Below are 13,504 nucleotides of genomic sequence, written 5' to 3'. Positions count from 1 at the left end.
AGGTTTGCATTTTGATGACTGACTCCATTCCAGTAAGGATCTAAAGGCTGCTAGTTCCTTCTCGTATCCATTCTCCCTGGCTTCTGTGACTTAATTCTGGGCAACTATTAATTCCCAGCCTTTTGTTAACCAAAATTTCAGAAGCAGAGACCTGACTGAGGTAAGGAGACATTTATTGGGGAGTTGTTAGGACTGCAGTCAGGGAGACACAGATTCAAGAAGCAAGTGCTTTGTTGCCCTGGACTGCAAATGGGGGAGGATTATAAAGGCAAAACCCTACAAAGTTAAATAAATTGTCATGAATTAGGATTGAAGCTGGCAAGAAGTTGAGTGTTTGTGAAGCAAGGATTAGTTGGGGTCTGAAATGATTACGTAGTTGCAAAGAGGGAGGGAACTTGGCAACTACAAGTTTGCAGCTAGCTGCTGCTAGCAGATACTGTTTTAAAAATGGTTGGCTATGTGGTTGAGTTTGATATAATTCAGAGATGATTCAAGTTCTCAGTGGTTTAGGAAAGTGTCTGAAATTATATCCACAGTGGCCACCCAGCTCCACTTGGGATGCCTGAGCCACAGTTACTCTTTTTTTGTTGTTCTTTAAATGATCTTAAATATCAATAACCTCAGATATGCAGATGACACCACACTTATGGCAGAAAGTGAAGCAGAACTAAAGAGCCTCTTGATGAAAGTGAAAGAGGAGAGTGAAAAAGTTGGCTTAAAACTCAACATTCGGACAACTAAGATCATGCCATGCGGTCCCATCACTTCCTGGCAAATAGATGGGGAAACAGTGGAAACAGTGGCTGACTTTATTTTTCTGGGCTCCAAGATTGCTGCAGATGGTGACTGCAGCCATGAAATTAAAAGATGCTTACTCCTTGGAAGGAAAGTTATGACCAGCCTAGACAGCATATTAAAAAGCAGAGACATTACTTTGCCAACAAAGGTCCATCTAGTCAAGGCTATGGTTTTTCCAGTGGTCATGTATGGATGTGAGAGTTGGACTATAAAGAAAGCTGAGCACTGAAGAATTGATGCTTTTGAACTGTGGTGTTGGAGAAGACTCTTGAGAGTCTCTTGGACTGCAAGGAGATCCAACCAGTCCATCCTAAAGGAGATCAGTCCTGGTTGTTCATTGGAAGGACTGATGTTGAAGCTGAAACTTCAATACTTTGTACTTTGGCCACCTGATGTGAAGAGCTGACTCATTTGAAAAGACCCTAATGCTGGGAAAGATTGAGGGCAGGAGGAGAAGGGAACGACAGAGGATGAGATGGTTGGATGGCATCACTGACTTGATTGACATGGGTTTGGGGTAGACTCCGGGAGTTGGTGATGGACAGGGAAGCCTGGCATGCTGCAGTTCATGGGGTCGCAGAGTCAGACAAGACTGAGCAACTGAACTGAACTGAACTGAAATATATAGTCACTTTTGATCAATGGTGGCAAAGGAGAAAAAGCAGAAGTCATTGCATGGGGCATCTGAGAATGCACTTGAAAGGTGGCTGACTTAGCTTGCTTTCCTCCCTCCTCCCTTACTTTTTCTTACTGTCTGGAATGTGTTTGTAATAGCTGGAATTTTAGCAGCCATTTTAAAACCATGAGTATATAAGTTATAATCAAAGACAATGAAAATATGACACTTGAATCAGTCAATTCTACCTACCTTCAGTATTTTTTTATGGGAGGAAAAAAAGTGTATTTAAACAACTGTTATTTTAGTTCTCTATTACTAACAGCAGAACAACATGAGCCCTAACTTTTACAATGTTTTTCTTAGACAATGCTTTTCAAACTTTGCCTTAGAAGGCTTGTTGAAACACAGATCTCTCCTCCTTCCCTGAACTTTTCATTAAATGGGGTGGATGTGGGGAGAGAACTTGCACCTCTAACAAATTCCCAGATAAGGCTGTTCCGGATCATATTTTGAGAACTACTATTAGGGTATCTTTCCCCAAAATTACTTCTTTAAGATTCTAAACATTAGGGCAAATGCATTTAGAAAACACCAGTAAACATACATGGCAATAAAAATACATACCTTCAGATCCTAAAACAGTGTGGTCAGAAGTCCAGAAATGTTTTATATGCTTTGCCTTATGTGCTTTCTTTACACCATTGAAGAAATAGCTATCTGTTATTTTCTGAATAATGATTACAGTTGATATACATTTCCATGTCTACATGTCCTCCTAAAGTTATTTTTAACCACATTGCTACCTTATTTGGAACTATTTTATAAAATGTATAAAAATAAATGAATTTAACCTGAGGTTGTGGTGGTAAAGTCTCAAGCTGAGACTGATGTGTTAATTCTGTTAAACAAAGGTATTTGCTGGTGAGGCAGACTCTACCCAGAAGGAATTTTTCACGAACTAAATGTGACTGTCCTGAAAAATTATTTAAAGAGTGAAACAGCCCTATCATTCTAACTCTTCACTAGTTCAAGCCATTACAGGAATACCAATGAAAAATAGATACAGAGTTACGTGCCATCTCATAAACGCTTTCAAGTTTTTACTTCAACCCTGAGTGGATACTGAAAAAAAAAAAGAGGTGGCAGGTGGGGGCGGGGGACCAAGACAACTCAGCAAAATGTATGTGCCTAATAATAGGAAATTACTTCCTATTTTTAGAGTCTTTTTCATTACTTTGTTTTAAATTCCAACAAGGAAGAGATAAGTTTCACCATTACTTAATTTAGTCTTAATGGGTACTAATTATTTTTTTATTTCAAGATTATTATTAATCCAGTTTTACAGGTAGTTTTTCTCACTGTTGTTGAGAAGACCATTGTGCAAGAAAAAGGGACTCCAACGTGGGAAGAGGTGAAAGGGATCCCAAGGGTGATGCTGAATGGACACCCCAGGATGATAGCTGGGTACTAAAGGGGTTGGCAGCCAGTACAGACTGGAAGAGGTCAGAAAGCTTTAGAGATTTCTTCGGGATGATGAACACAGAATACATAATAAATCTGAGTGTATTTGTGGTGGTTTAGTTGATAAGTCGTGTCCGACTGTTGCGACCACATGGACTGTAGCCTGCCAGGCTCCCTTCTCCCTGGGATTTTCCAAGCAACGCTACTGGAGTGGGTTGCCATTTCCTTCTCCAGGGGGTCTTCCCATCCCAGGGATCAAAGCTGAGTCTCCTGCATTGCAGGCAGATTCTTTACCAACTGAGCTATGAGGGGAGCATTTATTTAGAGGCAAATTAGATCATCAGAGAATTGAGGACTGAATGAAAGTCTATGAGAAAAAATTATTATTATTTAAGGAGAACAAAGAGTAGTACAGTTATGGCTTAACTAGATACTGTTTTCATAGGCATAATCATATAATGTTAATTATGTAATATTTAAATGTTGATCTAATCAACAGGATGCTGATATAACTTATTGGGAACTTGGGGAGATTAGAAGGATTGAACCTGTGGGGTGGGGAGTGTAGGTGTATATGAGAGATGTCAAAATCATCTCCCATGGTGGTAATCAGTGATAATGCCTAAGACTGAAACGTCAAGTGTAGGAGTATAAGGTTGTTATTCAGATATGTGAAAGTAAAGCCAAAGAACCAGTTGAGAGAGCTGAAACTAGTTTCCTCTGAAGAAGGGAAATGGAGGAAGAGATGGAAACTGCTGGTTTTTTTTTTTTTTTTTTTTCAACAAGCCTTGCAAGCAGCTCCATAAACCTTAAAATAAAAACCGGGGGTGGGGAGAAACAGATACTGGAAAGGAAAAAGACGTGATCTGTGATCAAAGGCTGATTGTAATCTAACAGCTACTGCAAATAACAAGAAACCTTATAAGTGCAGCTGTTGCTTCTGTCTGCTCAGCCCTTGTCCTTCCCCTCATCCCTCCCAAGTCTTCAGAAAACTACCGTCCTTGCTACAGAGGTGGTCAGGTGACCCAGAGTAGTAGGCCAGTTATAGATCCTCACAGCGGCAGTGATTGGCCTAAGAGGTGGGCACATGACTTAAACTAAACACAAGACTTAAACTAAGCACATGACTTAAACTCAGCTCTCCTGGGGCTTTTCAAATTCCTGCCCAGGGGTGAGAACCTCTTGTTTTTCTCTGATCACAAAACCTAGGATATACTTGTAAGGGCAGCCCTCTACCTCACCATCTGGACAAGTTCCTTCCAGCCAACAAATTAATGTGCCAAAGCAAACAGAGAAGAAATAGAGAAGGACAAAGAGGGTCCTCAAAGCATTCAAGGGAGTAAATCCAATCTTCCTCCAGACCAGCTCTACGCTGCCCATTGGTCAGTTAAATCCCTCCTTTTGTTTAAGCAAGATTGAATTGGGTTCCTTTCCATTGTAGTCATAGATACACAGTCAAAAAGCATCAAACAAAACTTTAAAATAAGATTATTACAGAAAGTTGCAAACAAACACAAAAGTAGAAAGAGCATAATTTCCACATTCCATCACCCAGCTTCACAAGTATTAATGTTTTGACTATCTTGTTTCATCTGTCTATCCTTCTACCCTTTTTGTTCCTTAGAAATACGTTAAAAGAAAATCCCAGACGTTCGACTCAGCCCCTACAATCTACCTGTGCTTTATGCATTGGTCCTGGTGAAAAGTAAGGTGCCAAGCAAAGGCCAGTTTTGTTCATATTTAAGCTATATGGTCAAATATTGGCGATATTATATGGCTTGATCTAATACCTCAATGTGAATCAAAAGCGAAGGTGTTAGTTGCTCAGTCCTGTCCAACTCTTTGGGACCCCATGGACTGTAACCTGCCAGGCTCCTCTGTCCATGGGATTTCGCAGGCAAGGATACTGGAGCGTGTAGCCATTCCCTTCTCCATGGGATCTTCCCAACCCAGGGGTTGAACCCTGGTCTCCTGCATTGCAGGTGGATTCTTCACAATCTGAGCCACCAGAGAAGCCCTTTATGAATCTAATCCAACCTCTAAGGACTTTTTTTTTTGATACTGCAAGGAGATCCAACCAGTCCATTCTGAAGGAGATCAGCCCTGGGATTTCTTTGGAAGGAATGCTGCTGAAGCTGAAACTCCAGTACTTTGGCCACCTCATGAGAAGCGTTGACTCATTGGAAAAGACTCTGATGCTGGGAGGGATTGGGGGCAGGAGGAGAAGGGGACGACAGAGGATGAGATGGCTGGATGGCATCACTGACTCGATGGACGTGAGTCTCCGTGAACTCTGGGAGTTGGTGATAGACAAGGAGGCCTGGTGTGCTGTGATTCATGGGGTGGCAAAGAGTTGGACACGACTGAGCGACTGATCTGATCTGATTATCACACCTAACAAGATTAAGATTAATTCCTTAATATCTAACACCAAGTCCATTTTCAAATATTCCCACTTGTATCAAATATGTCTCTGTATCCACCATTTGTTCAAACAGAATCTGAATAAGGTCTCCACAGTGATTTGGTTAAAATATCATTTTAAGTGTTCTCACTCTCATTTAGCACTCTCGAAGGAACCTTGAAAGGTGACATGAGATGGTGGGCAATCCTCAAACAGAAGTCAGAAGAATCAGGTCCCAACTCCTTGTTTATACTGTTTACTATACCCACACTTTACATTGAATAATATGCCATATATGTGCATGCTCATGTGGATATGCACCTATGCCAGGCAGGGCGCTCTTTGCTTCACATCCATTCTGCATTTACCCTCGTGAAGAGGTTACCAGTACCGCCCATGTTTTGTGAACGAGGAAGCGCCCCCAAGGAGGTCGGCTGACTCGCCCAACATCATTAGTAAGTAGCAGAGTTGAGGGTGGAGTTCAGGCCGTGTGGCTCCAAAGTCCAAGCTCTTAGCCCCTCCCCCATCTGTGCCTAGTATGCCCCAGTCCTGCTGAGCAATAAAGTGCCAAACACACGCCTATTGTTATTTTATTTCACAAAGTGCTGAGATTGTGTAGGGAAGAAGGACATGAGAGCTTATGGAAGTAAGCAGGGCTGAAGGACTGCATCCATGTGGCTCAGGGGAGTCAGGACTTGGGATGGTCTGTTGCACTTCTTTTCTTTAGTCACCCACCCCCAGGCATTCCTGTTTGAGTCCACCAGCCTCGCTGCCATGCTCCTCACCACCCCCACCAAAATGGACGACCTCTAGTCTTCCTTCCCTCACCTCCTTACCCCAGTGGTCATTCCTCTTTAACTCCTGATTTATTTTCTTTTTTGCTCAGTCTCTTTAGCCTCCTTCCAACCCCAGCCTCCAAGCTAACCCCAGCTCTTCAACTATAACATATTCAATTAGAGTGATTTGACTCTGGTAGGCCCAGAAGTTACTGAACCCAGCATTGGTGTTTCAGATTAAAGGGCCCAAGCACCTCCCTCAGCTGGAAGATCTAATTCTGTCCATTTCAAATATATTACCCTTGGGGAATTACAGCAGGCACACCATCTATCCCAGCTGCTTTGGACTTCTCCACTGCTCTGATACGGTCAGTAGGATGTCCAGTTCATATGGCACTTCCCAGGGAGCTGGCTGCTTCATGAGGACAACTGGAAGTGGAGGTATAGAAGGATTATCTCATCATTTCTTTTCAAACTTTGATATGCATGCAAATCCCACCAGGATCTTGTTAAAATGCAAATTCTGATTCAGTAGCTTTAGGATGGGGCTACCCAGCTGGCTCCATGGTAACAATTCCACCTGCCAGCGCAGGAGATGCAGGAGACGTGGGTTCAGTCCCTGGGTTGGGAAGATCCCTTGGAGGAGAGCATGGCAACTCACTCCAGTATTCTTCCCTGGGGAATCCCATGGACAGAGGAGCCTGGTGGGCTGCAGTCCATGGGGTTGCAAAGAGTTGGACATGACTGAGCCACTGAGCACCCATGCACACCAGTCTAGGGTAGCTCCCAAGATGCTGCCTTTCTAACAAGCTAACAGGCGATACCAGTACTGCTGATCTGTGGACCACTCTTCGAGTAACAAGAATCTAGATCACTGGTTCTCAGCACCAATTGCATGTTAGAGCTACCTAAAGTGAAAGTGTTAGTCACTCAGTTGTGTCCTACTCTTTGCGACACCGTGGACTACTTGTCCATGAATTCTCCAGACAAGAATACTGGAGTGGGCTGCAATTCCCTTCTCCAGGGGATCTTCCCAACCCAGGGATCAAACCTAACTCCCCTAACCTCCTAGAAGCAAGTGAGAGCCACCTAATGTGCTTCTAATTAGGGAGAACTTAGGTGTAGGGAGTTACACAAGCTCCTCAGCTGATTCTAATGAACAGTCAGAGTTGAAAAACACTTTGGAGACTGAAGCAGCTGCAGATATTGGGTGGTCAGTTGGATGAATCCCTGGCCAAATAGAAGAAGTGCGATGGTTACAGGATGGTGGGGCTCCTGGCTTTCAAGCCTCTTCGTTGCCTGTGCTTCTTGCCTCTCCTCGATGTCACTCTCTCTTCATTTCCCCTTACCAATCCATCCACTTCTCAAATCCTCATCTCAAAAAGAGAAAAGTTGACCTGAAAATCAACACTTCTTCCTAGATCCCTCAGAAAACTGAGGTCACAAGGCAACCATCACCCTGAAAGTTGGAGGGATGAGAAAATACAGAGAATCTCAATCTACCAGAAGCACAAGTCCACAGCTGGAGCCAGTAGCGGTGGGAACATTGCAAACGTAAGTGACAAATTGTTGGAGGCTCAGAGTGGGCTAATTTGAGACTTGAAAATTCCAAAGCCAATGGTGGGGAGGAGGGAGGGATGGAGGTGCTTATAGGGGAGGATGTCTATTCTTTTGTTTATTTCCTGAAGCATCATCAGATTCTCAAGGTGAAGACTAGAGAAACGTCCTGTCATACTTCCAACAAGTAGAGAGGAAAAGACGGTGCTGCTTCAAGGAAATAAGTCTTTCTGAAAAAGATGCTGGAATTAGGAAACAACTTTAAAATCAAGCAGGCAGGGTTGTTACTGTACTTTGTCATATGACCACACCTACCTTGTGAGGAGGGCTGGGAAATACATGACCACACTCACTTTGCAAGGGAGGCTAGGAAATATAATTTTTCTTCCGGGGAGCATGTGCTCAGCTAAAGGAGAGTTCTGTTACTATGGAAGAAGCAGAGATAAGATGTGAACGGGCAGCAACTATCGGTCCCTGGCATCATTGTGGAACAGGAGGGAAGCAGGCAGGACACAACATTTAACAGAAAGACAAAGGCTGGTTACATGGTAACCACTGATGGGTTGTTACATGCTAAATGCTGGGGATTGAGGGTAAACGGGTTCCCTCTCCCCAAGGAGCTCATAGTCTAGGGGGAAATGCATATGTGCATACAACTGACACTGTACAACCCGGAGTGGAACTGGAACCCACTGTCTGAATTGAGATGACACATCTGGTCTCGGGACTTAATGAAGTTCAAGTTCTTTATGTCTCATCATAGAAAGAATTCGGTGAGAAGCAAAGTGATAAGAAGTGGATTTATTTAGAGAGATACACATTCTATAGATAGAATGCAGTCCATCTCAATAGGCACGAAGGGCCTTGAGAGAGACGCAGTCTATGCACATAGTCTGGGTGAGTTCAGAAGGCACAGGCCCTTAAATATAGGGTGGTTAGTTATTATGGGCTGGGTAATTTCAAAGTCTAATGAGGAGGAAATTTCCAGGAGCTGAGCCACTGCCCAATTTTGGGCTTTTAATGCTCACAGCCTCAGAACTGTCATGACTCTGTGGGTGTGTCATTTAGCATGCTAATGCATTGAATGAGTGTACAGTGAGGCTTAAGGTCTACTGGAAGTCAGATCTTCCACCATCTTGGACCTAGTCAGTTCTAACCAGCCTTTGTCTTTCTTTTAAACGTTGTGTCCTTCCCACTTCCCTCCTGTTCCACAATGATGCCAGGGACTGATAGTTGCTGCCTGTTCACATCTTATCTCTGCTTCTTCCATAGTAACAGAACTCTCCTTTAGCTGAGCACATGCTCCCTGGAAGAAAGATTATATTTCCTAGCCTCCTTTGCAAAGTGAGTGTGGTCATGTATTTCCCAGCCTTCCTCACAAAATAGGTGTGGTCATATGACAAAGTATTGGCCAATGGGATGTACATCAAGCAGGTGTCCAAGCCCTCAGCCCCATATCTGTGAATGACCTCATTTGGGAAAAGGGTTTTTGCAAATATAACAAAGTTACAGATTAGGCAGTGAGCTTGCCCTGGATATGAGGGCAACAGCTCTCCATCTTCCCTTTTCTGTTGTATTCTGGCTGGCAAGCAGATTAATAGCTGGTCCAAAACAGACATCCTAGACAATGAGGTGGAAGCCTCAACCGATAGCCTGGGTTCCTGATGACTGTAGAGTTGCCATGCTGCTGCTGCTGCTGCTAAGTCACTTCAGTCGTGTCCGACTCTGTGCGACCCCATAGATGGCAGCCCACCAGGCTCCCCCGTCCCTGGGATTCTCCAGGCAAGAACACTGGAGTGGGTTGCCATTTCCTTTTCCAATGCATAAAAGTGAAAAGTGAAAGTGAAGTCGCTCAGTCGTGTCCGACTCTTAGCGACCCCATGGACCGCAGCCCACCAGGCTCCTCCGTCCATGGGATTTTCCAGGCAAGAGTAGTGGAGTGGGGTGCCATTGCCTTCTCCAGAGTCACCATAGTGTTGCTGAATTAAGTCCTATGGACCTTGCTCGGGCCCTAGCCTGGCTGAAGCTGTCTGCCTTGGGAGGGGAGAGTTCTTTTTCCTTTCGGGGTTTGAGCAGCCAAATAATAATCGAAGCTGAGATGGATGCAGCACAAGCTTTATTCAGTGATCAAAGAATGGAGAAAATGAACTAAGTTCACAGATCAACTTCTCACCCACCTGGTGAGAGAGATTTCATTTTAAAGAGTAAAGGGAGAAGGAGTGAGGCTAATAATGGGGAAGCATATGAACTAATCTACCAGGAAAGGCTTTCTCTTAGGGAGTCGGTTGCACCCCACCCTTTTTTTTTATCCTCTTTTGATCCTTAATGTTCCATCATGGCCACTGGTGCTGCTATATTCCCCCAGGCTCCTCTGTCTGTGGGATTCCCCAGGCAAGAATACTGGAGTGGGTTGCCATTTCCTCCTCCAGGGGATCTTCCCAACCCAGGGATCAAACCTGCATCTCTTGCATCTCCTGCAGGAGGTTCTTCACCACTGAGCCACCTGGTCACTGGTAGGTGTGTCAATTAATATGCTAATGTAGTAAAATCAAGGTTTAATAAGACTCAGGTCTGTTGGCGGTCAGATTCATTGCCATCTTGGTCCCAGCTGGTTCCATCTGGTTTTTCGTCTGTAGCTTCCTTTCTTATCTATGGACACTTCAACTTAAAGATTGAGGTGAACCCCTGCCAAAGGTGGGGGTTGGAGGGCTGTGAGCAAAGACCTGGAGCAGCTCTGCTGACAACGGCAGCCGGCATTTACATAAACTAAGAAACAGACTTCTAATTTCCTGAAGCCTTTGTGATAGTTTGGACTTCTGTCTCTTGTAGCAGAACATTTTACTAACAAATGCATCAACTAACCACAAATCTGCTTCTTTTTAGACCTCTCATAAGTATTCACAATGCAAAATAAGTTACAGGCAAGTTCTGTTTCACTTCGAATGAAATATAACCCCCTTTAGAGGGGTCAGAAAGGCCCTGTGTGATCTGACCCTGTCAGCTTGTCCAGTCTCATCTGATACCACTGTTCTCTGGCAGGACACGTGGAATACTGCAGCCTTATGCCTGTGTTGTTTGTAACACAAATACCTCGTGAGGACCTGCTATGAGCTGCGTGTCCAGTGGGCACACGGCGGCAGACCCTACCCTTACAGCCAGCTTTTTATCTGTTTGGTTTATAAGCTCATTTATTTTCCAACTCAGAGCCTTGCTCCATGCTGTCCCTTCAGTCTAAGGCAGGGCTGCCCAATAGGACTCCTCCAATGATAGAGATGTTCTTAATCTGTGTTGTCCAACATGGTAGACACTAGCTGCATGGAACCACTGAGTATTTGAAATGTGGCTGGTATGGCTGAGAAACTAAGATTAGATTAATTTATATTTAGATTAAATCAGATTAATTTATATTTAGACAATCACACGTGACTAGCAGCTGCCAGGATGGACAGTACGGATCCCAACTACTCTGGGGCACACAGCTTCTTACACCTTCAGGTGGTTTTAGAAAGTAGTCACAAATTCTCTGACACGCCTCTAATTGAGAGATGGGTCCATATCCCCTCTCTTTGAATCTAGCTGGGCTTGTGCCTAGTGACAGAAGTGATGAGGGGTGGGCAGCACACCCACAGCCAAAGTGGCTCAGGTAGTAAAGAATCTTCTTGCAGTGCAGGAGACCCAAGAGATGTGGGTTTGATTCCTGGGTCAGGGAGATCCCCTGGAGAAAGAAATGGCTACCCACTCCAGTATTCTTGTCTGGAAAATACTATGGACAGAGGAGCCTGTCAGGCTACAGTCCAGGGGGTCACATAGAGTTGGACATGCCTGAGCCATTAACCCTACAACCAAAGCGGGTCCTGGTTTCCTGGCCAGGGATCAAGCTCACACTCTCTGCGTTGGTAGCTCAGAGCCTTAACCATTGTGCTACCCGAAGTCCCGGAAGTGATTTCAACAGGACTTTCGAGGCTGGGAAAGAGGAAACCTTGCAGCTTCTGCCTTGATCTCGTAGGCCTGGGACACTTGCTCTCAGGAAGCTCCATCACAGAAAGTAGTCACCACCCTATGAGCAGCCAAAGCCCTGCGAAGAGGCCACGTGCACTGCTGCATCCTTCGGGGCATCCCTCCCAGGCACCTATACTGGTTTCCTGTGGCCGCCATGATGAATTACCACCCACATGGAGGGTTAAGACAACAGAAATCCATTTCCTTCCAGTTCTGAATCCTGCCGGAAGTCGGAAATCAAGATGTCAGCGGGTGTCATGGTGTTAACAGGTGTTGCTGCCTGCTGCGTCTTTAAGAGAGCGTCTGTTCCATTCCTCCGTCCTAGTTTCTAACGGTATCTGGCAATCGCTGACGTTCCCTGACTTGTCGACACATCACCCCAACCTCTGCCTCCACCTTCATACTCCTTCCCTCTGTGCTTCTCCTCTCAGTTTTCTCCTTTCTCATAAAAGGACACCAGTTATTGGCTTCAGGGCTCACCCTAAGCCCAGGATGAGAGCATCTCAAGAGCTTTAACTGTGATCGTGTCTACAAAGACCCTTTTCCCAAATAAGGTCAAAGTGCACAGGTAAGGGGGACTAGGACTTGGCCCACTTCTTTGGAGCCACTGTTCAGCCCCAGCCACGTATGTGAGGTGGCCTGCAGATGATTCCCGCCCGCCAGGTGTTCGAGCTACTCCCAGACACTCACATTCCCCTGGCTCAGACCCTAAACATGGTGGGGCAGAAAGAAGTCATGATCACCATGTCTTGTTTGAAATCCTGACCTATAGAACTTTTGAATATAATAACATGGTATTCTATGTCATACAGTTTGGGATGGGTTATCAGAGAGTATCCCATGGACGGAGGAGTGTAGTATGCTACAGTCCATGGGGTCGCAAAGAGTCGGACACGACTGAGCGACTTCACTTCACTTCATCAGGGAGTAATAGATAACTACAAATTCCTATTCACATGTTTTAAGCCCCAGATCAAATAATATTTCTTCAAAGAGTCCTCCTTAGACACCATCTCCAAGTCTAAGTTACATTCCCCTCTTTTCCTTTCTGGCACATATCACAGAATGTGACGAAGTTCGTTTTTCGTTTTTAAATGTTTCGCCCGCTAGACCTGAGTTTCATGAAGCCAGAGACCACATTTGTTTCATTCAACACTACATCCTCTTTATGTACCCGGCACACAGTAAGTGTCCCATCAATATTTGCCAAGTGAATGAAATTCGGAGCTTTCTGTGACTGAACCTACAACTGATGTTTCTTTGTCATATGAACTCAGGCAGCTCTATATAGACATTGTTTATTTGGCCTTTTTGCTTTCAGCAGATTGAGTAAACCAGAATGCAGCATATGGGAAGCAAAATGTTCATTTCCAAGGTTTAGACAATGACAAGGTCCTTTCAGTTCTTTGCATTTGAATAATTGCTGTGGTTTTTAATTGCGGTGAAAACAAATGAACAAAATGAACAAAAGCCAGAACTGGTCAGACAGCCAGGCTGTGAGAGACATCTTTAATTTTTTAAGAAGCATCTTTAAGTTCACAAAATGAACCTTTAAATTGTCCTAATATGAGTGTGAATCTCATGATACATTCTTCCATTAAATGAAAGCTTAATGACAAATGAAAAAGAACAGCCTCTTGCCGGCATCTTTGTCATCATCGGTCTTGTTCTAGAAAGTCCCTGGCTACAAGTTCTGCTGTTACTTGTCTTGGAAGAGAAACAAAATAGGACTTGGAACAGGGGAAAAAATAGGAAAAACAAAACATGCTAAATGATGCCAAGAATGGTCAGATAAAACTTGTAACCAGCTGTACGAATGCGCATAGAGATAGAGTCTAAAATCAGACCGGAAGCGGTAGGAATCTTCAGAACTGAGTACAGGCAGTCAGT

The 13,504-nt window shown here is 44.3% G+C and overlaps 1 long non-coding RNA gene across 2 annotated transcripts in view; it reads left to right on the top strand.

Moving 5' to 3' along the window:
* The first annotated feature begins 7,263 nt into the window (after nt 1-7,263).
* The window catches only part of LOC129620829 (uncharacterized), a 44,338-nt gene continuing 38,097 nt past the window's right edge, over nt 7,264-13,504 (top strand). For both annotated transcript variants that reach the window (XR_008698736.1, XR_008698735.1), the window contains exon 1: nt 7,264-7,612. This is a non-coding gene — a long non-coding RNA (uncharacterized LOC129620829). The remainder of the gene's footprint in view (nt 7,613-13,504) is intronic.

The sequence above is a fragment of the Bubalus kerabau genome, chromosome 10, assembly GCF_029407905.1.
Source record: "Bubalus kerabau isolate K-KA32 ecotype Philippines breed swamp buffalo chromosome 10, PCC_UOA_SB_1v2, whole genome shotgun sequence".
NCBI classification, from domain to species: Eukaryota; Metazoa; Chordata; class Mammalia; order Artiodactyla; family Bovidae; genus Bubalus; species Bubalus kerabau.
Note: the sequence above shows the minus strand (reverse complement) of the source record. Positions and strands in the feature narration are given on the sequence as shown.